The sequence below is a fragment of the Sminthopsis crassicaudata genome, chromosome 1, assembly GCF_048593235.1.
Source record: "Sminthopsis crassicaudata isolate SCR6 chromosome 1, ASM4859323v1, whole genome shotgun sequence".
Lineage (NCBI taxonomy): Eukaryota > Metazoa > Chordata > Mammalia > Dasyuromorphia > Dasyuridae > Sminthopsis > Sminthopsis crassicaudata.
Genome location: NC_133617.1, coordinates 193,621,423 through 193,646,038, shown reverse-complemented (window position 1 = coordinate 193,646,038; position 24,616 = coordinate 193,621,423).

Below are 24,616 nucleotides of genomic sequence, written 5' to 3'. Positions count from 1 at the left end.
AGTGGAGATTTATGATTATGCTGTACTTTTAAAAAATTCACTTAATTGTCTCAATATGGATTAAGATATGATTACATCTTATGGATTATAAATATGACAGGAAATTGAATGATTTTTTGTACTTTTTGCCAAAAGCAGTTGTTCTCATTGTTTGTCATTTTCTCTAACAGTCATCCTTTGTATGTTATGTATCATATATTATGCCTGATGAAAAAAAGATAGGGAATAAATCAGTATATGGAAAGCAAAATGACAAAACACATGAGGCTTTGTAGTATCTTGTTGCTACTTCTTGCTGGAGATCTGAAAATATTTTAAAGAAACATTCTTTCAAGTTAGAAAGGAAGAGCTAAGCTAGGCCTGTCTTTTCAGGCATGGACACTAAAGCAAAGCTATAGATTGTTTGTGCAGTACTAAAAAGCAGCAATCTTGCCTCTCCTGTCTTACACACAAAAACAGTTTAGTTCATAAACTGTCTTAGCATTTTTTCAGGTGGTGGGAAACTCTAATAAAAGTCATGGAAGTCAACTGAGCTTTTGTCTTCTGAAAGAAAACATTAAATAAAACATCCCCAAAGCAAACAAATGGGAGGAGAAAAGGTAAATCCATTTACAAATTATTCTTAATCTAAAATCACTCACATCAGCAAAAAAACCTATGGAAAAGTATCTGTCACTGTCATTTCTTTTCATGGGTCTCCTTCTCTGTCCCACTTGTCAAGGCTCCAGTTTGCTGATGACATTTTCCATTTGCCAAGATGGGCATTTTGAATATGCACAAACAGCAACACGGATGCAGAGTATAGATCGCAAAGGGATTAACCAAAGGCAGGCATCAATAATTTCTGACCTGGGAGAAATGATGATTGAGGTGAGGACCTTGCAATTTGATGATCTAGTCTTGACTATTGCTATTTCTCTTTTTAAAAAATATCCTATTTGTTACTTAATAATGACCTTAAGATAAGGGTCCAAGTTGCTCTAAAAACATTGTCACTGTGCATTTAAATGGGCTTTTGTCCTTTTATTACAACTAATATGACCATTTTATTAGCTAAACTGACTGCATGTCATTCTCTGTCTTCTGTGGGCCCACAAATCATTTCAGGGCACACATCTGCTTTCAGATAAACAAGAGGCTGCCAACTTGGTGAAAATCCTAGCTACAAATGTTGCAGAAACTAGTGGTTTGGGCAGGTTTTCATTTATTACTGAAATGGCAAATACTGTTTAGAAATCTGTGAGCATGTAATCACTCCAAAGGCTTTATTCACATAACCCGTAACACTCAACTGGTAAAATTGCTGACTAAATGTCAAGATTAGGAACAGAAGCAGTATGGTAGTCTTAGGTATTGCTGTTTTTTTCTTCAAATGTCTTCCACCACTATCCAAAAATGACAGAAAAATCTTGAAGTCACGTTTTAATAAACAGATAAGTGTAATTAAATAACTTAAAATGTCTGTATCTATATAAATGTAAATTTACTTACCTCATTCTTATGAGCTCACCTTACCTTTTCTTGGTAGTAATGTATTTTAGTCAGTTTTATTTAACTTGATTGTGAGGGTCATAATTTGTATATAGTAAGGTTTATTATAAGACTGAGGACCTTAGATGCCTATGATATGCCATTGTATTCCTCAAAGCATTTTGGGGGAGGGGTAGTAGTGTGTGGGATAATTTGTTTTATTTTGTTTTGTTTTTTGCTGCAATCTTTTTCATGTATTTTCATTGATAAATTTTAGAAAATCCTCCCTTCTTTCAGAAACAAAGACCTGAACTTCCCAGATAGCAGTCACACTTTTAAAGAAACCTAAACAGTCGATTTGATGCCTAAAGGAACTCACATGGTTAAAAGCAACCAATATGGTGATGATTTTGACTTGGGAAAATGGGAAAACACTCTTCAAAATCAGTAGAGAGGTCTAAAATCATTGACAGGCTTTCAAAGGGTAATAAAGACTCAGAAAGCTATAAAAGCAGGTGATTTAGAAGAAGGGAAGTATTTGAGCACAGCTGGTATTTTAAAATCTGACATTATTTTCAGTTTTTATTTTAAATCTCAACCCTTAATTTGATTTAAGAAGGTCAGAGAGATGTGGTTCCTTCCCCCCAAATGAATTGGGATGACCCTGAAAATCAAGTTGGGAAACATTATCATTGTTTGACTTTCAGAATGGGGGTAGGGTTACTTGAAACAGACAACAGAGAAACTCATCATTTTAAAAAATTGGAACAAAAGAAAGCAAAAATGGAAAGTAGAAAATAGAGCCCTGCACTAGAACCTTTTTTCTTTCTCTTGCAGGGGTTGTTCTTAAATAATATTTGCATAGGCTGGTGCTCATTAGTCAGGCAACCTCTACTCACTCTAGATACACAAGCACTTTAAATTTAAACGCTATACTGTATGTAAACTGAGGTGTGCATTTTTATCGCTTGTCAAAACAATCCTGAAATCCCATTTTCCTTTAATAAAGTATAGTTTTGTCCTCCAGATGTATGCTTGAATAAGATGTCATACTCTGTTTTTGTTCAGGATTGCACCCTGCTGATGTTCTTAGGCAGCAAGAAAATTACCTTATTGAAACATATTGCTGGTAGTGACTACGGTGCCAATTTTTGCATTGGTATTACACACATGACATATTCAGAGACCTTTGAGTAAGACTATGAATATCAAGTGATTGAAAAGATTATACAGATTTTTTTTTTAGCTTGGGGTATAAAAGGTTGCAGTTCTGGATGAGTGTCTTTCAGATCAATATAATTATGTCATAAAAACATGTAACAAAATAGTTACTTTGCAGCCTTTCACACTTGCCTGATTTCGAACTGCTTTTCATTCAGAGTGGAATTGCCTTATTTTGATTTGCAATTGTTGAAGGGTAGGTTGAGTTTTTATCTTTCAAGATTTCTCCCATATACATGGACATTCTTGTATGAACATTTTGTCAAAGTATTTGTGTGTATGTGTTGTGTGTGTGTGTATTTTAATCTTGTTCACTTATTTTTTTTTACCACAAAAGGATTTCTTCTTTATCATAGTCAAAATATATAGATGGCATAGAACTATGCATACAACTAATGAGGAAGGATTTAGAAGATTAATTGATGAATATAGATACTGGGATTTCTGGATATAAAAGTGTTTTGGAAGACAAGGGAGGATATCAATAATTCATCATGGTTGTGTTATGTTGGGTTTTTTAAATGCTGTATTTTTCCCTTAGATAAATTTAGTTATGCATGCAGTGATTTTGTGACCCCATAGAGTGATCTTTCTGTGCCAAAAAGCATCAGAGGCAACAGTTTGGCTGGCCTATTTGGCATGGTCTTGACAACTTAAAAAGCAATGTAATGATGGTACCTCCCAATGTGACTTTAGAGAGAGTTGGACTAAACCAAGTGGGTATCAGGATATATTGAGGGTATTCATGTGTAAATTCATATAGGTAAAATAACAGAGGTGAAAAAGGAAAACCCAAAATTTATAACCAGCCTGTGAGCGAAGTAACAATCTCAGACTCAGCCAATCATGGATTCTAGGAAACTTTGTGAGCAAACATTATGTCCAGAGAAATCATTCTGTCTTCTAACAAACAGGAGAATGGTTTTGCTGGCTCAGATAATCCATATGAATTGGAAATATGAAATAATTTCATTATGAAACTAATCTGTTTCTTTTTTAATATGTGCCTAATCTCAGCTTGTGTATAGTTTGAAGCCTTTTCATCTTTCCTTCAATGCAGATATTTTTATACTTAACAGCAGTCAAAATTAATCTGGGACAGTAAAGTTATGTGAGAGAAGGAAGAAATAGAATAATGACTTGTCCCTATCTCAACGAGAAGGGCTCTTTATCCCAAAAGTTATGAACAAAAACTAAGAGCAGGTCATGTTTTGTTCTGCAAAATCAATGTGGAAAAACAGAGACATAAATCAGAAAGAGGAAAAAAAATAAGAAAAAATTTCATCTGATTCCATACTTTCAAGCACATGATCCCTCTCTAAACTCACATTGCATTGGTCTCACATACAAGGAAAAATAAAAAAAAAGCCCTCTTCAAATGAAACTCTCTCGACAATAAATAAATGATTTAATCTTCACTTTCTTGGCCATCTTATTCTTTGGATATTTCAATTTTTAGAAATATTCCATTTTTTTATAGTCTGTCTTATCCTCCCCTTGCCCCAAACCAATCTCCCAATATTTCTTCCTAATGTCTCTCTTGATCTTTTTTTCTTTCCCTCTCCTCCATTTTCTTTTCATAATCCCTTTCTATCTTATCATTACTTTCTTTTTTTTAATTGCAGTTATTTTTTTAATTGTTTTTTCAACTGTACAGTTTTAACACTTTTCCCCAACTGCATGGAAAATTAGATAGAGTTAAAATAAGAGAAATGTGTAGAGCCATAGTACTACTGAATAAATAAGGAACAAAAAGGAAAAAAAAATACTGTATAGGAATGACTATTGCAGGAAACTAGCCAGCCCCAAGAAATGTATTTGTGATAAAGATAAAAGAAAACTTTTTAAAAACTATTCAACAGTTTAAACCTTCCTCTAAATTTTACTAATTATGCGATCTTCATAGTCTAATCTTTCTTAAGTTTTCTTCCCCTAGCTCTTCCACAGAAGATAAGCTACACAACATGGTGAAGTCTTCCTAAAATATTTTGAGGAATAATGTAACTCAAAGCAGTATTCTCAAGCATGTCCTTCCTACTTCCCTTGTTTCCAATTCCCCCATCATACATTCCAATAAAACATCAGACTTTCTGCTCTAATGTTTCTTTTTCCTGTACAGAAAATTAATTTCCTCAGAGCTGTTGCATAATGATCTGAGTTCTCACATTTTCTCAAGAAGATGAACCATTGCCTTTCATGAATAGAGGGAACATGAACCTGGTACAGTTGTCTACCTGGTAAAGGACATGTTTTGTGATGCCATAGGTGAAACTGGAAGTTTATCAAAAATAATTCCATTTTTCCCCTTTCTACTCAATATATAGCAAATACTATATCACCCAAGGAGAGAAAAAGAGGTTTCTTTGCTACACAAGCATAACTCCAAAGAAAATCAAACATAGCGATCTGAGATTTTCATTAGGAGAAAAAAAAAAGTTTGCCCCAGATCATAAATGCGGAAGTTATAAAAGTTGATCATTTCTTTATGCTTGTTCCATTGTAAATGTGTACATTAAGCTGTATTATCTACTCCTCATGTATTTATTATTCCATTCTATTCACTTTTTATAAATGAAAGCCCCTCCTTACTTCCTCTGTTTTAACAATTTTATTGTATCCGTGTATTCATTTCCTTTATAAAGGTAAATCATTCTTGAACATTCACTCCCCCCATGAGAAGGTGGCTGTAGATTGGTGGTGTTGCATGAACTCCCTGAAGAAATGGAGCGATTATATCATTTTATTCACTTCTTCCTTGGGTAAATGTTGGAATGCTTCCATGGCCCTATATAAACATGGCATTCAGGAAAGACTCTCTGTTCCTGTGTAAAGATATTTAAATAGCAATAGTATCAAGTACTTCTGTGTTATCATTCCCTTTAGCAAACATGGGCCTGTCTCTTTCACTTTAAACTCTTATGATATATGCCATTCTTTTTGTTTATTTTAAATGAACCTTGTTCATTCAGTCTCTATCATCCCTGCAAAACTGTTAGTTCTGCTAGTTCATTGCAAGACATGATTTGTCCATTGATAAATGATGGATTCAATCCATCATCTCTGCACCTACCCACCAACCATACACATATAACTTCATCCTTACTTATAACCACATATTGCCTCCTTTCTGTTTTTAAGACTGGAACATATATGTTAGCACCATAAATCACATGTGGATAACAGCCATCTGTTTTTCTTCTAGCTAGTCCAGCACCACTGCCATGGCCCTCTGAAATTCAAACTACAGGGTTTATCAGTACCCCAATCTTCATTTGCTGGAACAAAAAGATCAGAAAACCTCAGCACACCTGTTCATACAGTAGACTAGGTGTTTAGTCTTTATTGCTCTATGTAAAAGTTGAGAAGCCATGCCTTCCTTAGTCTTCTGGTGCAGGGAAACACTACAGAGAGATCTCTCAGATTTGGAGCTGAGAGCATATTTAGCAAGGCTGTCCCTAATCCACAAAGAAGGAGATGATTTTTCAGATAGGGAGAAAGCAAGTTAAATTCTGATAGATAGACAGCCAGTTATCTTGTGTCACTGACTTAAGGTTGGCTAAACAGAGAAGCAGCCACCTTAGGGGGCTAAATATCAAGGAAAGAGAAAAGAGAAAGCTAGTGGAGGGGAAGGAGGAGTATGGCAGTATTTTCTAGTAAAAATGCCTTTTAAAAGCCCCCTGCAACCCTTCCAAATAAAAGTGCTCTCCTACAAATCGACAAGGAAAGTTCAAGCACTGGGGCCTTCACAGTAGGAAACTGGTCACATGGGTAGCATAATGAAATTTTACTGCAAAATATCCTTTTTTCTTATTTGAAAAGACAAATTATTAGCATTTTTAAACAATTTCAATATGTTTAATGGCTGAAAGTTAAGCTCAAACTGTTCCGCTTACTGAATAAAGTGCTAGGTCTGTAAACAGGAATCTTAAGTTACCCCAAGAGTACACTCATTTTAAATTTTACTTGAAAGCGGGATGTACGTTTATTACAATTTCAAACAAAATGCTAATGCCATTAAACAAATGAGGTTTAGGCAAATTAACTGCATTTTAATATTCTGAAAGCCTATGATATAGGACATTGTGTTACGAAACATTGGCTAGAAGTATCAGTTGCAAGTGGGATTTTCATTGCTGTGAATCTCAGGAGAATATTTGTAATTAGTATCATTTGCCTAATACTTCAGGTTAATTAGAATATTTAATTGAATAGCTGTAATCTTCAGAGATGACTATATTATGATCAAATTAGTACCATCACAGCGCACGCTGATCACTGCCGCAGCCTGGCTCACTTCTGCTAGCTATTCAGCCCTCTGGAGCGTTCAGCAACATAAGAAAAAATCTGTTTCTTACACTTTTGAATTTTAATGATCCATTTGAACTCTGCCATCAACATTTAATTATTCTAGAAAAAAAAAAGTCCCAACCATGACTCCCATATGGCATGTTGGCAAATACACTTGCCCACATTGGAGTCTCTGCACCTCTCAGGCAAACTCTGGGAAGAGATTTAACACAATCTTTTTTTCTTTCCTTTTTTTTTTTTTTTTTTTTTTTGAATGCAAGGCCTTTTTTTTTTTAATAGTGTTTGCAAATACAGACCATATGAAGCTTCACAGAAGAGGTTACTAGGATACTATTGAAACACTATTAGGAACAGATGAATTGATTTTTAGAATGTTACAATGGGTTTAATCCTATAATGTCTACTACTGGACTTTTTGTATTGTATCCAGAAGGTTTGAAGGAGTCAGGTGCCTGTTCAGCTAAACCTTGTTAGTCAGTAATGCAGTTAATTGGGGGTGGGGAAGGAGGGGGCTGTGCATACTAAAAACCTTCAGTCAAATCACAGATGTTGAGTTCCTGACCCTACCAGTTGTGGGGTTTAAATGTATAGTATGTATTGTATAATGCACACATATGGGTAGAATATGTTATATGTATATATGTGTATTAAATGTATATATAAATATACACATATAATATTATAAATATGTGGGGGCAGAAGGTTAAACCTGGAGTCTTAAAAGAGCTACAGAAAGTAATTTCACAAAGAGATATTTCCTTCCCCTAACATTCCCTCCTCCTCTGCCAACTCTTACTTGCATTCCCTCTCACTTGATTATATCATATGAATATATCATGGGAAAAAAGTGGAGAAGAAGAATTGTGTCACACTGAATATTTTTTATTCTCAAGATGTTTCAAGACTGCAGAAACCATGTTTTTCCCACAACTCATGAGGAGAGATTAGTTTATATAATAACCCAAGTTGAAATTTTTAAAAGGATAAAATAGTATAACAATTGGAATGTTCCCCAATGACAGACCTCTTCCTCAACTTCCTCCTTCTTGTGAATAGTTTATTTTTTAAGTACAAAATATACCAATTGGTAGAGGATAAAGAAGTAATTAGGAGGAAGAAAAGAGATGGAAAATTTGGAATGAGGGGGTGGGGGAAAGGAACAACATAACCTGTCATTTAATGAATCAATTTGTTATCTAAATGGACCATTTAGGTATTCAGCCAGAAAGTCTTTGGCATACTTCTTCCAATTTGAGCATTCTAGAGATTTCTAAAGGAACACAAAATGATAAAGGTGAGCCTTTCAATGTAGATTATAAATGATACTGTGAAATATACTAAAAACAGGAAAAATGATAAATGCAAAGTATTTAGCTACACCAGTAAATAAATAATAATGGAACTATTATTCAAAAATAAATGCCATTATGATTAGTTTCATTATAATTAAATAACTGAATTATGGTGGAAATAAGTCAAAAGATGATATTATATTATTTATAGTCATAAAACATAAAGGGCCTAGTACAAGTAGGATTTGAAAACAAATGTCTTCTTTCAAAAAAAAAAAACATATTGCATCCTTCATTTTGTTTCAGAAGAGGCATCATGGTGGTAATAAATTATATAATAATGTAAATTCAAATACAAACATGATCCTTATGGGCTACTGAGAAATTGGCTGAGAAAATCACAACTTATAGTTATCTATATTAAATTGTATTTTTTAGTTTATTGTGTTAAACATGTCCCAACTATATTTTAATTTGGTCTACTAAGTAGGAAAAATTATTTTTTTAAATTCAGATTATGAAAATATGATGACAGAAAATAGTAATAGACACATATTTACTGAAGGAAAACATAAAGTGAATTCTATAAATCCAGGAGAAAAAACACAATAACTTATAGATTATTGTATTTTCACTTGTGGTAGTATACAGTTTTAGTGATGGGAAGGAGAGAGAATTACATTAATAACCTTTTTTGCTCAACAAGCTATCTGATTTCATTGGGAACTGCTGTGGCTGCTGACTACTCAGAGTCCAGCCCTAAAGAAGTGCCAGTTCCACTGGAGGCACTTGATTATCACCAATTTTATTTTCAGATCTCTTCCAAATAATGATCTAAAATACATTCTTACGGAGCAGTTTAAAAAGCACCTTGAGAATTTATTTTAATGGCTAGTGCACTTCATAATTGCAGCTTTCTTCTAAGAAATCTTGAAAAATTGCTAATTACAGAAATAGACAGTGTGTGTCATGAGTACCCAGAACCCTATATTATTCATCTCTATAAATTTGTCCCCAAAATGTTTTTTTTTTTTAACTAAGCCTTGGCCACTTTTCAAGAGCTAATGTTATATTTATAAAGATATTTATTGATGTATTCCTTTGTATATCTATGTATATATCTATATCTATCTATAGATAGATTTTTTTTCGCTCTTTACAATTGGTGAGCATCTGTTGAAAACCATTACAGGCAATCGCTAATCTTGAGTAGCAGCACTGTGATGTACTGTCTCCTTCATAGAGGTGCTCCCCACACATGCAAAAACTCTTCTAGAATTAAAAAATCTGCTCTACTAATTGTGGAACAAATTTTCAACAGCCCTCTTTGAGAATCCAGCTCTAAGTATTCTCCCATCTATTAAACAGATGGCAGATAAGATTGTAAACATATTTGCTTCATATTGAATAGATAGTTTCTGGCATAATACTAATTAACAAATTAAATGACTGACTTTCTGCATCACATTAGAGTTAAAACCACTTTGTAAGTTTGTCTTTGGTAGTTATTTACTTTGACAATAGCATGCAGTGAAAAACTGTTAAATGTTTTTCCCAGCAACATTATGCATTGAGTAGTTTTCTTTTTTAAAACTCCATATTTTATTATAATTCATTTGACTTTCATTACAGTCACTCATTACAAAATGTATGTGCATTTAATCCATTTCCAAAGGCTGCATATTTTCCCAGTTCCATTCAGTATCATTGTGATAATGTTTTGGGTCTAGGCAAACATACATCAGAACAAGGCATTGCTTTTCTTGTATTCTCATATTTTAGTTGGGACTACTCGGGAAAGAGGACTTCAGACATAATATGGTGGCAGCTAAACATCTGCAAAGGTTTTCTATTTAATTCTTTATTTTTAAAGGAACATGATGTTGATCACTGCTAGTAGGCTTCCTTCTGTATGTAACTGAAATCCTGGAAAAGCTCAAAACCTTTAAATGGCATTGCTGCCTATCTCCCTGAGGAATCTTTAAAGGCCTTGCTTCAACATTCACTAGCTAACTTTGGGCAATTGAGGTTTAAAGATTCTTCTTTAAAATGGAAACAATAATACCTCACCCTACCTAGCTTAAAAAGTCGAGCATATGTAGTAGCACTGACAAAAGCATTTGCCAGCAAGTATAAAATACTGTATAAATATAAGATAGCATTAATATTAATTTTAGTAACTGCATCAATGAATGTTTTTCCTCTAAGATAAAATATATCATACCATAGTTCAAAAAAGAGGCATCATGGTGGTAATAAATTATAATATAATAATGTAAATTCAAACACAAACATGATCCTTATGGGCTACTGAGAAATTGGCTGAGAAAATCACAACTTATAGTTATCTATATTAAATTGTATTTTTTAGTTTACTGTGTTAAACATATCCCAATTATATTTTAATTTGGTCTGGATGTATTATAGTGTTTTACAGTCCCTTTGGAGCCACATATATATGAGCTTAGAAAATCACAAATTAACATATGTGCTGAATTGTAATTTTTTATTATGTCAAACATTTCACTATTACATTTTAATCTGGTTTGAGAGTCCTTGGGAGTTTTATAGTACACTATAGTTAGTAGAGAGTTTGACATGTTGCTATAAGATAGATATCAACATTTTCCCTTGCAAAAGCTTGTACTCCAATTTTTTTCCCTCCCTTCTACCCATCTTCTCCTCTAGATCTCAAATAATCCAATATATGTTAAACATGTGCAATTCTTTTATGTGTGTGTATATCCACAAATATCATACTACTGCACAAAAACCAGATCAAAAAGAAAAAAAATATATAGAAAGAAAACAAAAAAGCAAGCAAACAACAAGAAGTGAAAATACTATGTTGTGATCCACATTCAGTCCCCATAGTCTTTTTTCTGGGTACAGAAGGCTCTCTTCATCACAAATCAATTGGAACTAGCCTGAATCATCTCATTGTGTATTCCTCAGAACTGATCATTGTATAATCTTGCTGCTGTTTTGTACAATGTTTTCCTGGTTCTACTCACTTCACTTAGTATCGGTTCATGTAAGTCTCTCCAAGCCTTAGGGAAATTCAAAGACAAGTTATATACAAGTCATCTACCTGTTTTGATAAATATTCTCTCCCCTTTGACAGTTCCCAATACCAATGAAATTATAGGTCCAATGCACAAATTTGTTTTATAAGAAATAAAAACAAAAAATCAGAAGGCAAATTGATTGTTTCCTGAAAAACTGTGTCCTTTCATTCAAGTACACATTGGAGGAATTGGTGGAAATGATAAATAATAAACCTAAAAGACTTTTACCTCAAATCTGTTGCTGTTGCATGTAAGATATAATTTGAGGATCCATGTTTCCTAATGTGGATAATTTCAAATATTTACTATCTTTATTTTTTCCCAGAAAGCAAAGTCAAAAAAAATTGCTCAGAAAATAATTTCAACTTTTTAAATCACAACGAATGTGGACAATGAACTTTCAAAAGTATTTCCCTAATTAATATTTTTAAAGTGACGGGTTCATAGTAAGCCCTTCATAGGTGTTCCTGTTTTCTTCCCTTCCCATGAAGATCAAGTACCACCTTCTCCATACTGACTTTCTGGATTTTCCTCAATGCCTAACACATTCTACCATGTCGTGTTCTATATGTGCACATCACATCACATTCCATAATTTAGAAAGTCAGTTACTTTGAAGGAAGAATTATGCCTTTTAAAAATCTTGTAATTCTCAGGAGTAGTACAGTGCCTTTCAGCTCAGAAGGACACAAAAATATCTATGGAATTGAAATGAATTTGTGGAACTGAAAGAGAATTGGTCTTTACCCAGGACTTATTCCCCAATTAATACTATTTTATTAGTCTTAGAAATGAGCAAGCATCATATAGTTTTGAAGATCCCTAAATAGTTGAATCCAAGGTTGGCCATCTTTGTAAATGAATTAGATCAATTCGTTTGTCAGGATAATACTATATTTTGGCATGAATTTTGGTCATCCATTGAAGCAGAGCTCCTGTTATCTACAACATTTACAGTGATTGACAAATAAGGATTGGATATATGATTTCATTTTTATTTCATTCCTAATTCCTTATTCTTAACAACATTTGCTCAATTGAATTTTAAATTTTGTTCTTTGTACCTTTATACCGTTTCTCTTGTGATAGTTCTTTTGGTAGATTCTGGCCCCCACAGCCTGAAGGCCAGGGTCATTACATTGTTTTATGAAAAAATGTTAAATCCTCCACTTGATATTTAACGTTCTTCACTACCTGTTTTTTTTCTTATCTTTATATATTGTTTGTATTTTTCTTTCTGCTATTAACTCTGTTATACATCTATATTGGCTTATTCACTATTTCTTAAATTGGAAACTCTATCTCATTTTTGTGCCTTTACTTTTGTTATATATCATTACTGAAATGTTCAGTTTTCTCACTTTTCTTAGTTTTCCTGACGTCTTTAAAGAATCAGCTCCAAAATCACCTTTTATAGGATGCCCTTCCCTATGCTCTTCCCCACTTATGTACTAGGACTTTTTCCCTCTGGAATTATCTTCCATCAACTCATACATACCCTATATTGATCTCATTCTTTACCTGTTTACATCTTTCTCCTATAAAAATGATAGCTCCATTGAGAACGGTGATGGGCTTTATTGTTTGTTTGTTATTGCTCTTTTTTATATCCATGTAGCTTAGCACCATGCTTGGAACATAGTGAAAATTCAGTAAAAAATTCATTGGCTGGATGACTGAAAATTTCATAAATGTTAAGTAACTTTCCCAAGATGACTCAGCTTATAAGCAATGGATCTGTAATTTAAAGTAGATGTTCCACTCCCATTTCCAGGACTCTTTCTAAGATGTTGTGATGTCTGCAGGAAATTAGAGTAATGTCATCTAAGTATCTGAAAGATAAAAGTTTAATCTTTAGCTAGAGTTTAATCATGAATGGCTAACAGCTCAGATCTGGGGAGAAACCCATTATTATCAAAAACCTTTCAACTCTTAAATCTCTCCCAACACAAAAGAATAACATTTCAATGCTACAGGATACCCTATACCACATGCTCAAATACCTTCTCATTTAACAGAGAAATCACGATAGGCCAATTTTATTTTCATTATGTTTATTTCCAGGTTAACATTTGGTCTGTTTGATTTTAAAGAGAGAAGCTTGTGCTTGAAAAATCCTCCTAAGTTAGTTTTTTCATCTCTCATCATCTTTTTAAGTTGGAGCATGAAGAGTGAAACATCAAGTGGAATAACAGTTAGATTAATTCTGGGGTATAGGGAATGAGATGTGATCTCTGCTTTGCTTATGCTTCCAAACTATGCAAATGGGAAAATGAAAAAAAAAAGTTAAATATTAAAATTATAATGAGGTTATTACTGACACTTTTCTTGGTTTGTTTTTTTTTTGTTGTTGTTTTTCTTATAGATTTTTACAATGTTTATTGGCATAGTGAATAAGAATGTAGGATTTGGATTTAAAAAGATAAAAGATTAAATCCAACTTCAAAGAATTTACTAATTGTGATATTGAGTAAGTCACTTTATCTCCCTCAGCCTTAGTTTCCCCACCTATAAAATGGTTTAAAATACCATGTTCTTCACAGGGGTTTTAGAATCAAATGGAACAAACTACATATAGTGTTTTGACAGTTTTAAAATGCTATGGAAATATTGGCTTTATTATTATGATTATTAGTGTTATTTGATATAATTAATTTTAAAGGAAAATATAACTAATAACATCCTTTATTTCTTTTTTTATTAATTTTATAATTATAACATTTTTTTGATAGTACATATGCATAGGTATTTTTTTTTACAACATTATCCCTTGTACTCCCTTCCGTTCCAAATTTTTCCCCTCCTTCCCTCCATCCCCTCCCCTAGATGGCAGGCATTCCCATACATATTAAATATCTTATAGTATATGCTTGGTACAATATATATGTGCAGAACCGAATTTTGTTGTTGTTGTTGTTGCAAAGGAAGAATTGTATTCGGAAGGTAAAAATAATCTGGGAAGAAAAACAAAACAAAACAAAACAAAAAAAAATGCTCACAGTTTACACCCATTTCCCAGTGTTTCTTTTCTGGCTGTAGCTGATTCTGTCCATCACTGATCAATTGGAATTGGATTCTCTATGTTGAAGATATCCACTTCCATCAGAATACATCCTCATTAATTATCACTGTTGAAGTGCATAATGATGCCCTAGTTCTGCTCATTTCACTCAGCATCAGTTGATGTAAGTCTCTCCAAGCCTCTCTGTATTCCTCCTGTTGGTCATTTCTTACAGAACAATAATATTCCATAACATTCATATACCATAATTTACCCAACCATTCTCCAATTGATGGACATCCATTCATTTTCCAGTTTCTAGCCACTACAAAAAGGGCTGCCACAAACATTTTGGCACATACAGGTCCCTTTCCCTTCTTTAGTATTTCCTTGGGATATAAGCCCAGTAGTAGCACTGCTGGGTCCAAGGGTATGCACATTTTGATAACTTTTTGGGCATAATTCCAGATGGCTCTCCAAAATGGTTGGATTCTTTCACAACTCCACCAACAATGCATCAGTGTCCCAGTTTTCCCACATCCCCCTCCAACATTCATCATTATTTGTCCCTGTCATCTTAGCCAAGGTGTATACACATCTTAGACAGGTGTGTAGTGGTATCTCAGAGTTGTCTTAATTTGCATTTCTCTGATCAATAGTGATTTGGAACACTCTTTCATATGAGTGGAAATAGTTTTAATTTCATCATCTGAAAATTGTCTGTTCATATCCTTTGACCATTTATCAATTGGAGAATGGCTTGATTTCTATAAATTAAAGTCAATTCTCTGTATATTTTGGAGATGAGGCCTTTTTCAGAACCTTTAACTGTAAAAATGTTTTCCCAATTTGTTACTTCCCTTCTAATCTTGTTTGCATTAGTTTTGTTTGTGCAGAAACTTTTTAATTTGATGTAATCAAAATTTTCTATTTTGTGATCAATAATGATCTCTAGTTCTCCTTTGGACACAAATTCTTTCCTCCTCTACAAGTCTGAGAGGTAGACTATCCTATGTTCCTCTAATTTATTTATGATCTCGTTCTTTATGCCTAAATCTTGGACCCATTTTGATCTTATCTTAGTATGTGGTGTTAAATGTGGGTCCATGTCTAGTTTCTGACATGATCCTTTATTTCTAAAACCCATACTTTTTTTCCCTTCTGAATCATCCATTTTATTATTATACATAATACTCAAAGTAGTTCTCAAAATTCAAATTTTCAATTGAGGGAGGGAAGACAGATCGCATGGGATGTTGATTATGAACTAAAGTTGAACATAAAATAAAGAACTACTGGATGTGGTTGGTCTGCTCTCACTGACTGGTGTTAGATCCCCCCTGCCAAGAATTACAGCATACTGTCTCATATGAAATCAATGGTATAGCTAAAGCTTAGAATCCAGGCCTTATCTCCTAGTCCAGTAAGTTTTCCATTACACCAGAGATATCAAAGATGAAGTTGCCTAAACATGTACTAATGCTCTGGAATCAGATTAAAATAAAATTGGGCAATATATTTTTTTAAATACAACATAATATAGATAATGTCAACATATGATTTTCTAAGTCAATATGTGGCCCATAGAAATTCTTATTTACAGCTGAATGATTCTTCCATTTCTACTTGAGCTTCACACCACTGCACCATACTAGAAGTTATTTGAATGTGATTATAAAAGGAAAAAAATACACCAAATTCACCATGTCTTCTATCAGTCTGTCAGTTCTTTCTCTTGTTTATAAACAATGTAATCTTATTTAACACTGACAAAAGTATAATACTGTACTTTATAGGTATAGACTAGGCAAAGCCTCACATTATGAACAAAAAACAAATCATTAAATGAAATTTGATGAATGTACACAAATTTAGAGCAGTTAGACGTGTGTTTTTCCACAAAATATGTTATAGCTCTAGTTGCCTGGTTAATAACTTTGAATGGAATTTGTTTTCTTTAAATAAAATCATTAATTGCCCCAGGAAATGATGGGTCATTTATAAATTTATTGTAGAATTCCAGTGAATATAAAGACTATTACTTACCATATTTTGGGGGGGACAAGGGAATAGAGAAACAATTTCAAAGACTAGAACATGTGAAATTTAATTAAATTATTTTTATTCATTTTATTATTTTACAATGCACTTATTGATGTATTTTATCATTATATCATAATATTTTTCAATCATCTCTTCTACCTCCTATAAAATAACTATTCTTTTAAGTAAAGGGAGGAAAATGGGGAACAGGAAAATTTTTTTCAGCAAAAACACTGAAGAAATCCAATATTACATAGATAATCCATACCTTTGTACCTCACCTGTGTAATGAGTGAGGGAGGTGCCATTTTTATTTCTCTTTGGAGATCAAGTTAGCCATTATAATTTCACAGTATTCAGTTTTCAATTGTTCTATTGTTCTTTTCCATTCTTATTGTGGTAGTCATTTTTGCATATTATTATTATTATTATTATTATTATCATTAGTCTGCTTATTTTATCTTGCAACAGTTCATACAAGTCCTGTGTTTATATATTGCTCTATTTTTATTATGTTCATCTTTTGTAGAGGACAGCTATATATCATTACATTAATGCACCATAATTGGATATTTTAACAATTTTTTCTTGCCCACTTCCAGATTTGTTGGACCAATTCACTACTCTGCCTTTGTGGTTATATTACTGAACAACTAATACACCTTTTCTAAATTCAATATTTTTATCTCTTATAACTTTTGCTTCTTTTTTCTAAGTATGGACTATTTTTATTTTTCATTTATTTTATTGTTAGTTGTTTGGCAAATTCATTGATGTGATTATTCATTTTAAATTCCTTAGAGAGCTTATTGTTCATATTCTTTGAGTATGCATCTGTTATAAAATGACTTTTGCTTCCAGTTAGTTATCTATTAGTGATTTTTCCTTAGTTGACTGATTTCCTCAGGCTAGTTATATTAATTTTCTTCATTCAAAATATTTTTAATTTCATGTTATAAAAGTTAGCTATTTTGTCTTTTATAATTGCCTCTCTTGTTTGGGTAAATACTTGTCCCCTTGCTTTTGCTGTGAAGGTTACCTTATCGATGTATATTCTATTTTTATATTAATTTACATTCAGGCCATACATACTTTTAGAGTTAATCAGAGAATATAGTGTAAGTTGTCTAAATCTAATTTCTATAATTAGAACTGCTAATTTCACCAGAAATTCTTATCAAATATGGCATTTTTTTCTATGTAATTTATGTTTGTGGGATAACCAAAATTTAGCTTCTAAGTTCATTTATTTCTGACTCTTGCATCTACTTTGTTCTATTGATCTACTTTTCTATTTTTAAAGTATTTTCCCAGTAGATTTTTTTATTTCAACTTTATTATGTGAGGTTAGAAAGTGTTATTCATACGTCATTCTTACTTTTTTTCATTATTTCCCATAACATTTTTGTTACTCCAAATGAATTTTGTTATTCAAATTCAATAAAATAATCCCTTAAGAGTTGAGTAGCATATCCCTAAATCTCTTAACTAATTTCACCAGTATTGTCATTTTTGTTTTTGAGATTTGGTCTCTCTAACTTGCCCATATAGCCACTTGATATTTAATCAACATGGTATGCTTCTGATTTGAGCTAGTTAACCCCTCTTTAGACAATTTGATAGCTTCTTGGACCTCCAGACTCCTTCTCCTCCTCCTTCTCTTCCTCTTCCTCCTGTCCCTCCTCTTTATGCCCCTGTTCTTCCTCCTCCTCCTTTTCTTTCACTTCTTCCTCTTTCTCCTCCTCCTTCTCGTGCTCCTCCTCCGGCTTGTCTTTCTCCTTCTTCTTACATTTCTAGAACTATATCAATTAACTATGGAGAAAGAAACCATCCTTACTTCATTAAGGAAACTTTAAATACTTTTACAACGTATAACTTTTAGCTTTTGTTTTTAACATTTCAAAGGACTGTCAGAGTACAGAACAGTGAAGTGGTAGAGAATTATAATGGAAACACCGTCCTGACTGTGCATAAAAGCCACAAATCTGACTCTCAAATTAAATGCATATAAATTTTTATACATTTAAATATGCACAATAGAAAACTGATGGTTAAAATAACTAAACATTGATTTACTAGCTAGGAAATAGCATCATGCTCCAATATCAGGGCTACATAAACCACTCATGAGCTTACCAAAGAAGTCAGCTGCACTATACCTTCCTCCCAATGACAGAAAACCAGAAAATAAAAGCTTGTCCAAGCAAGAAGAGTGTTTCAAATGTCTGTGCTGGGAGAGGGAACTAAGAAAATAAACTTGAGCAAAGTCTCTTCTCTGTTTCTGTCTCTCTTTTTCTCTGTCTCTCTCTGTCTTGCTGTCTCTCTTGTCTCTGTCTCTGTCTTTGTCTCTCTCTCTCTCTCTCTCTCTCTCAATGTATCTAAATGTATAAAAAGAAAAATTAACTGTACTATAAGAGGAAAAAGTACTTAAAAAGTACTTTTTCTGTGGTACTTAAAAAGTAAAAAGATAGTACTTAAAAAGTAAAAAGATAGGATAATTTAATGAACTCTTCTCAATTTTACATAGGTCTAACAAATGTAAATCAAAGGAAAATGTAGAAATTAATATATTGGGACAAAAATTAAAACCAAAAGATTTAGGGCATCTTCTCAAGGGGAATGCTAAAGAATACACACATTTCTCAACACAACATAGAGATCTTAAAGGAGGGAAAGGGACCCACATGTGCAAAAATGTTTGTGGAAGCCCTTTTCATAGTGGCAAGAAACTGGCAACTTAGTGGATGCCCATCAGCTGGAGAATGACTGAATAATTTATGGTATATGAATGTTATGGAATATTATTTTTGTATGAGAAATGGCCAGCAGGATGATTTCAGAGAAATCTGGAGAGACTTATATGCACTGATGCTAAGTGAAATAAGCAGAACCAGAAGATAATTGTACATGACAACAACAAGATTATATGATAATCAGTTCTGGTAGACATACCTCTATCCAACAATGAGATGATTCAGGTCAGTTCCTATAATCTTGGGATGATGAAAACCATCTATATCTGGAGAGAGAACTATACAAACTGAGGTAGATCCTAATATAGCATTTTCTCTCTTTTTGATGAGATTTGCTTGAATTTTACTTTCTTTCTCTCTTTTTTTTCCTTTTGATCTGATATTTTTGTGCAGCAAAATAGTTGTATAAATATGTATGCTTATATTGGATTTGACATATATGTTTTTACCATGTTAACATATATTAGATTACATGCCATCTATGGGAGAGGATGGGGAGAGAGGGAGAAATTGGAACACAAGTTTTTTCAAGAGTCAATGTTGAAAATTTATCCTTGCATATGTTTTGAAAATTTAAAAAAAACTTCAATAAAAACAAAAAATAAAGACATGAAGAAGTAAGGAATATAGAGAAATACAGAAAGATCAACATGAACTGATGAAAGTCAAATGAGCAGAGAGAGGCAGAGTCAAGATGTTGGAGTAAAGGGAGGAATTTATACAATCTTTCCCCCAAACAACTCCAAATTCCTTTAAATAATGACTCTAAACAAATTTTAGAGTGTCAGAACACCCCAAAAGATCAAGTAGAACATTTTCCAGCTGAAGACACTTAGAACGTCAGCAGAAAACATCTGTAACATCAGAGTGGCAGTCCTGATACAAGTCATGTCAGTGCAGCCCCAGTCCCAGCCCCAGCCCTGGCTCCTGCCCCATGCCAATAAAGCAGGAATGCGTCTAGGCACCTATGAAATAGTAGCAGTGTTATTGGTTTATAGACTTTTCAGCTCAAAGACACTACAGAGGACTTGGAAAGTCAACAGAAAAGGTCTGTGAAACCAGGGTGAAAGCCTAGCACCAAATCCCTGTGGCTTTAGCCCTGACCTCATCACCAGAAAAGCAGAACCTCTGGATCAGCAGCAGAACTAGTTTTTTTTTTTATTATTATATGTATGTACCATAATTTATTTAGATATTTCCCACAAGTACCAGTACAGTCCAGAACAAGGTAACTTGCAAGGTAGGCAGAAAAGGTTTGTCAATATGGCTTTAGGAAACCAGCAAACTAAGAATGGGTATATGGGCAGTGGTGACAATGGCAACTATTGAGATCTCTGTTGCTTTAGCATACTAGATCTTATAGCAACAGCAGGGTAGGGAAACTCCTAACAATTCCAGAACAGAAAAGAGAAAAGATACTAAATTAACAATCCAGAAATATTATAGCCAGAACAAGGAGAAAATATTGCAAATATCCAGAAAGAAACAATTCAAATATAATAGAACCATGATAACACAAGAGTTAGCAACTTCCACTTTAATGGATATAGGAGGATTTGATTTATGATATTCCAGAGAACAGTGGAGCTAGAATCACCTACCCAACAAAACTTAGTATAATCCTTCAAGGGAAAAGGTGGATATTCAATGAAATGGAAGATTTTTCTAGCATTTATGATGAAAAGACCAGAGCTAAATGGAAAATTAAAATCATAAAGAATAAACAAGGTTAATCTGTTTACATTATTGCATGGAAGATGATACTTGCAAGTCATTAGAATGTTCTCATTATAGCTGTTAGAAGAGAGTATATAGAAAGAGGACACAAGTATGAATTGAATAAGAATGGATAATATCTTTTAAAAATGAAATTAAAGGGTGAGAGAATATACTGGAAGAAAGAGAAAGTGAGAAGTGGAATGGTATAAATTATCTGCCATACAAAGAGGCAAAAAAATCTTTTACAATGAAGGGGAAAAGGGGGTGAGTGAGTGAATCTTACTGTCATCAGAATGATGACAAAAGAAGAAATAACATACATGCACAATAGGGGTATAGATATTTATCTTGCCTTATAGGAAAATAGGAGGGAAATAGAATATGGGAAGGGGGGAGTATGATAAAAGAGAGGGCATATTGTGGAAACACTTTTGAAAAGGGGCAGAGTAGAAGGAAAGAGAGAATGGAATAAGTGTGAGGGGGTAACAGCAATAGTTATTGCAAAAATAATTTTGAAGCAAGTTTCTCTGAAAAGTCCTCATTTCTCATAGAAGGAACTGAGTCAGATTTATAAAAAATAAGAGCCATACCCCAATTGATAAATGATCAAAAGATATGATCTATGCCCAAAGGATTATAAATTCATGAATATTCTTTGACCTAATAGTACCACTATTATTCAGGAATACCAAAAGATATTTTTTTAGAAAAAGGAAAAGGACCTCTATGTACAAAAATATTTGTAGCAGCTCTCTTCTCAGGGCAAAAAACAATGGAAATTGAGGGGTTGCCCATCAATTGGGGAATGGCTGAATAAATTGTGGTATGTGCATGCCATAAAATATTTTTGTTCTATGAGAAGTGATGAGCAGGATTCTCCCAGAAAAAAAAAAAAAAAAAAACAAACTGGAAAGGCCTTCTTGAATTTAAGCAAATTGAAATGTACTATATACAAAATAATAGCAATGTTCTCTTATGATCTATAAATGACTTTGCTGTAGTAGTATAATGACCTATGACTAGTCTGAAGGACTTATGATGAAAAATCATATCCATACCTAGAGAAGGAAATGATTGTGTCTGAATACAAATTGAAGTATTCTTTTTTTTCTGTCTCTCTGTCTCTCCCTCTCTGTCTCTCTGTCTGTTTGTCTGTGTCTGTCTTTCTCTCTGATAAAATTTGTTTTAAATGTAACTGAAGAAAATATTTTTAAAAAAATTTTAAATGTTAAATAAGCAGAGCTAAGAAAACTATGTGTGTATGAGTGTTTAACTACAAGATAAATGAAATGATCACATAGACACACATTTTAAGTGCATAATGCAAAATTTTAGAGAACAAGTGTTCTTAAAAAAGAAGTAGGAGAAGAAGCTGCCTCCTTACCTTTTTGCAAATATAATAAATAAATCATTGTACATATTTTCAATTTTTTTATATATATATTGATCAGTTACCCTCATTTTTTATTTTTTCCCTCTTTCTTTTTTTTTGTATTTGAAGCATGTTATCTCTTAGATATTTCTTGGGGAGGGGAAAAGGGGAAAACTGTGAGAAAGTATAAAGACATAAAGAAACAAAAGACTAAAACTAAAACTTATTTTAACTAAAACAACTTATTTTAAAATATCACCTAAGTGAATGGAAAAATTTTGTTCTTGGTACTTGAAATCATAAATTTATAGCATCTTAAGAAGATACATGTAGTTCTCTTTCTACACACAATTAAAAGCACTTGCAGACATTTTGAACTTCCTCTAAATCTCACAAGTCTTTCCTGATGTACTTGACAAACATTGTGAGACTTGTGCTTACTCTAGACAAATGGATACATAACTAAAATTACTTCATTCTGCAAATGCATAACACATATTGTCTTCTGAAATTGGTAGAACCCCACTTGCCTTAGGAGCTCCATCAAACAGACCACATCATCTCCTAAACCTACTTGGAAAATCTTTTCCATGAACCACTAACTACTCTATCCCTTTATTCCACCTTAGGACTTACTTCAGATGAAGTTTCCTTTTTCACTGTTATTTGCAGCCATATTGATCACTCCCATAGTTTCCCTAGATACCAGGTGGTACAGTATGCGGTATCTCAGGCCCCAGACTGTTCTCAGGGCACAGAAGTAGCAAAAACAGCAGGGGACCAGGGTTTTTCTAGTTAGTGTGTAGTGCAGTCTGGGGCGTCCTTGGCCCCAAACTGTGGCAAGGATCAATGCAACAGCAGGAACCTTCATTTTATTTGTGATGTTTTTGAACATTAGTAAGACTAAGGGTAGATTTCCGTGAACAAATTCACAAGCTGTACTGAAATAAGAGAGACTTCAGAAACCAAATGTAAATCATTGCTTTATTGGTCCTTTGATTGTAAATCCTTCCTTCTCTTCAACCCACCAGTTCCTCAATATCTTTCCCTTCTGGACATAAAGATTCACAAATAGAATTGTTGACAATGTTAAATATATTTTTCCATTTTACAGATAAAATAGAGGTCCACAGATTTTAGGTAACTGCATTTTTGGGATAAGTAATTTTTTAATATTTGAGCACATACTTTTCTCACTCAAATGATACAAGAGATACCAAAATCAAAGCCTTGTGTTCTTAAACTATAAAAAAAGCAACACACGCACAGCAGTTTGTATGTATGTGTGTGTGTTTTTAATCAGTCTATGCACATCTGTCTTGACACAGTTGGACTCCTTCACAAAAGTCACCATAACTACCTTAACATATGTAGAACCAAATTAAAATTACTTTATCAATCTTGCATTTTCAGCTTTCCCATCTTTGGGGTTAATTTCCATCCATGTGTTTCATTATTTTAGTGGAGTCTCATCTCTCTAACAGAGAGAAATAAGCAAACAGAGCCAATTTCAATGTAAAAAAAGAGAAATAGAATAGGAACATTGATAATCTGTAAGAAAGTCAATCATTGGATTGGGATTCAATTTCAGTACTCTGCAAGGTGTTAGAAGCTGTCATCTTTGTCTCCAGATAATCTGCATAAAGTCATTGAATTATATCTCTTAAAAAAAGAAAAAAACACACAAAATCTTTTTGATTAAAAAAAAAGCCCTCTATAGATAGCAACTTGAAAAGAAAATAATTTCAATATATCTGAGAATCAAATTTTCTATTTTTTCCTAGCACCAGGAACAAAGCAAAGTGGAAAAACAAGATAATCATTCAACATTTGAAAGTACTCACAACATGTGGTTTGCTCCACATAGTTGAAAAAATTTCAATATGGGTAGGCCATTTTAAAGTGAAAGGGAAAGAAAGAATGTTAGAGAAAATGATTTTCAAAATATGATACAATTAATTAACCAGGCATTTATACGCACTTACTTATAGCTAGAATGATAGTAGATGCCCAAAGATAATAAAAATAGAAATATCCTATCAATATTCTAATAATTTATTTCAATATGTTTCAAACAATTTAATGCCTCAGCTTTGACCATGGAGATGGAAATTTTTTTTTTCAGGAGGATGTCTTTATAAACTACATTTGAATATAATATAAGTATATTTCTTTGATGCAATATCAGTTCATATAGTATCTAACTTCATCAGAGAAAATGCCCTATCATGAATAGAAACCCACTGATAACAATGACTGATGTCTAAAAGGGAAGATTGATCCTTCTTTTCAATAGTACATATCATATTAGATATCCTTTCTAATCATTTCACATTATGAGTGGGATTATACAAATTGCTTCCATCTGC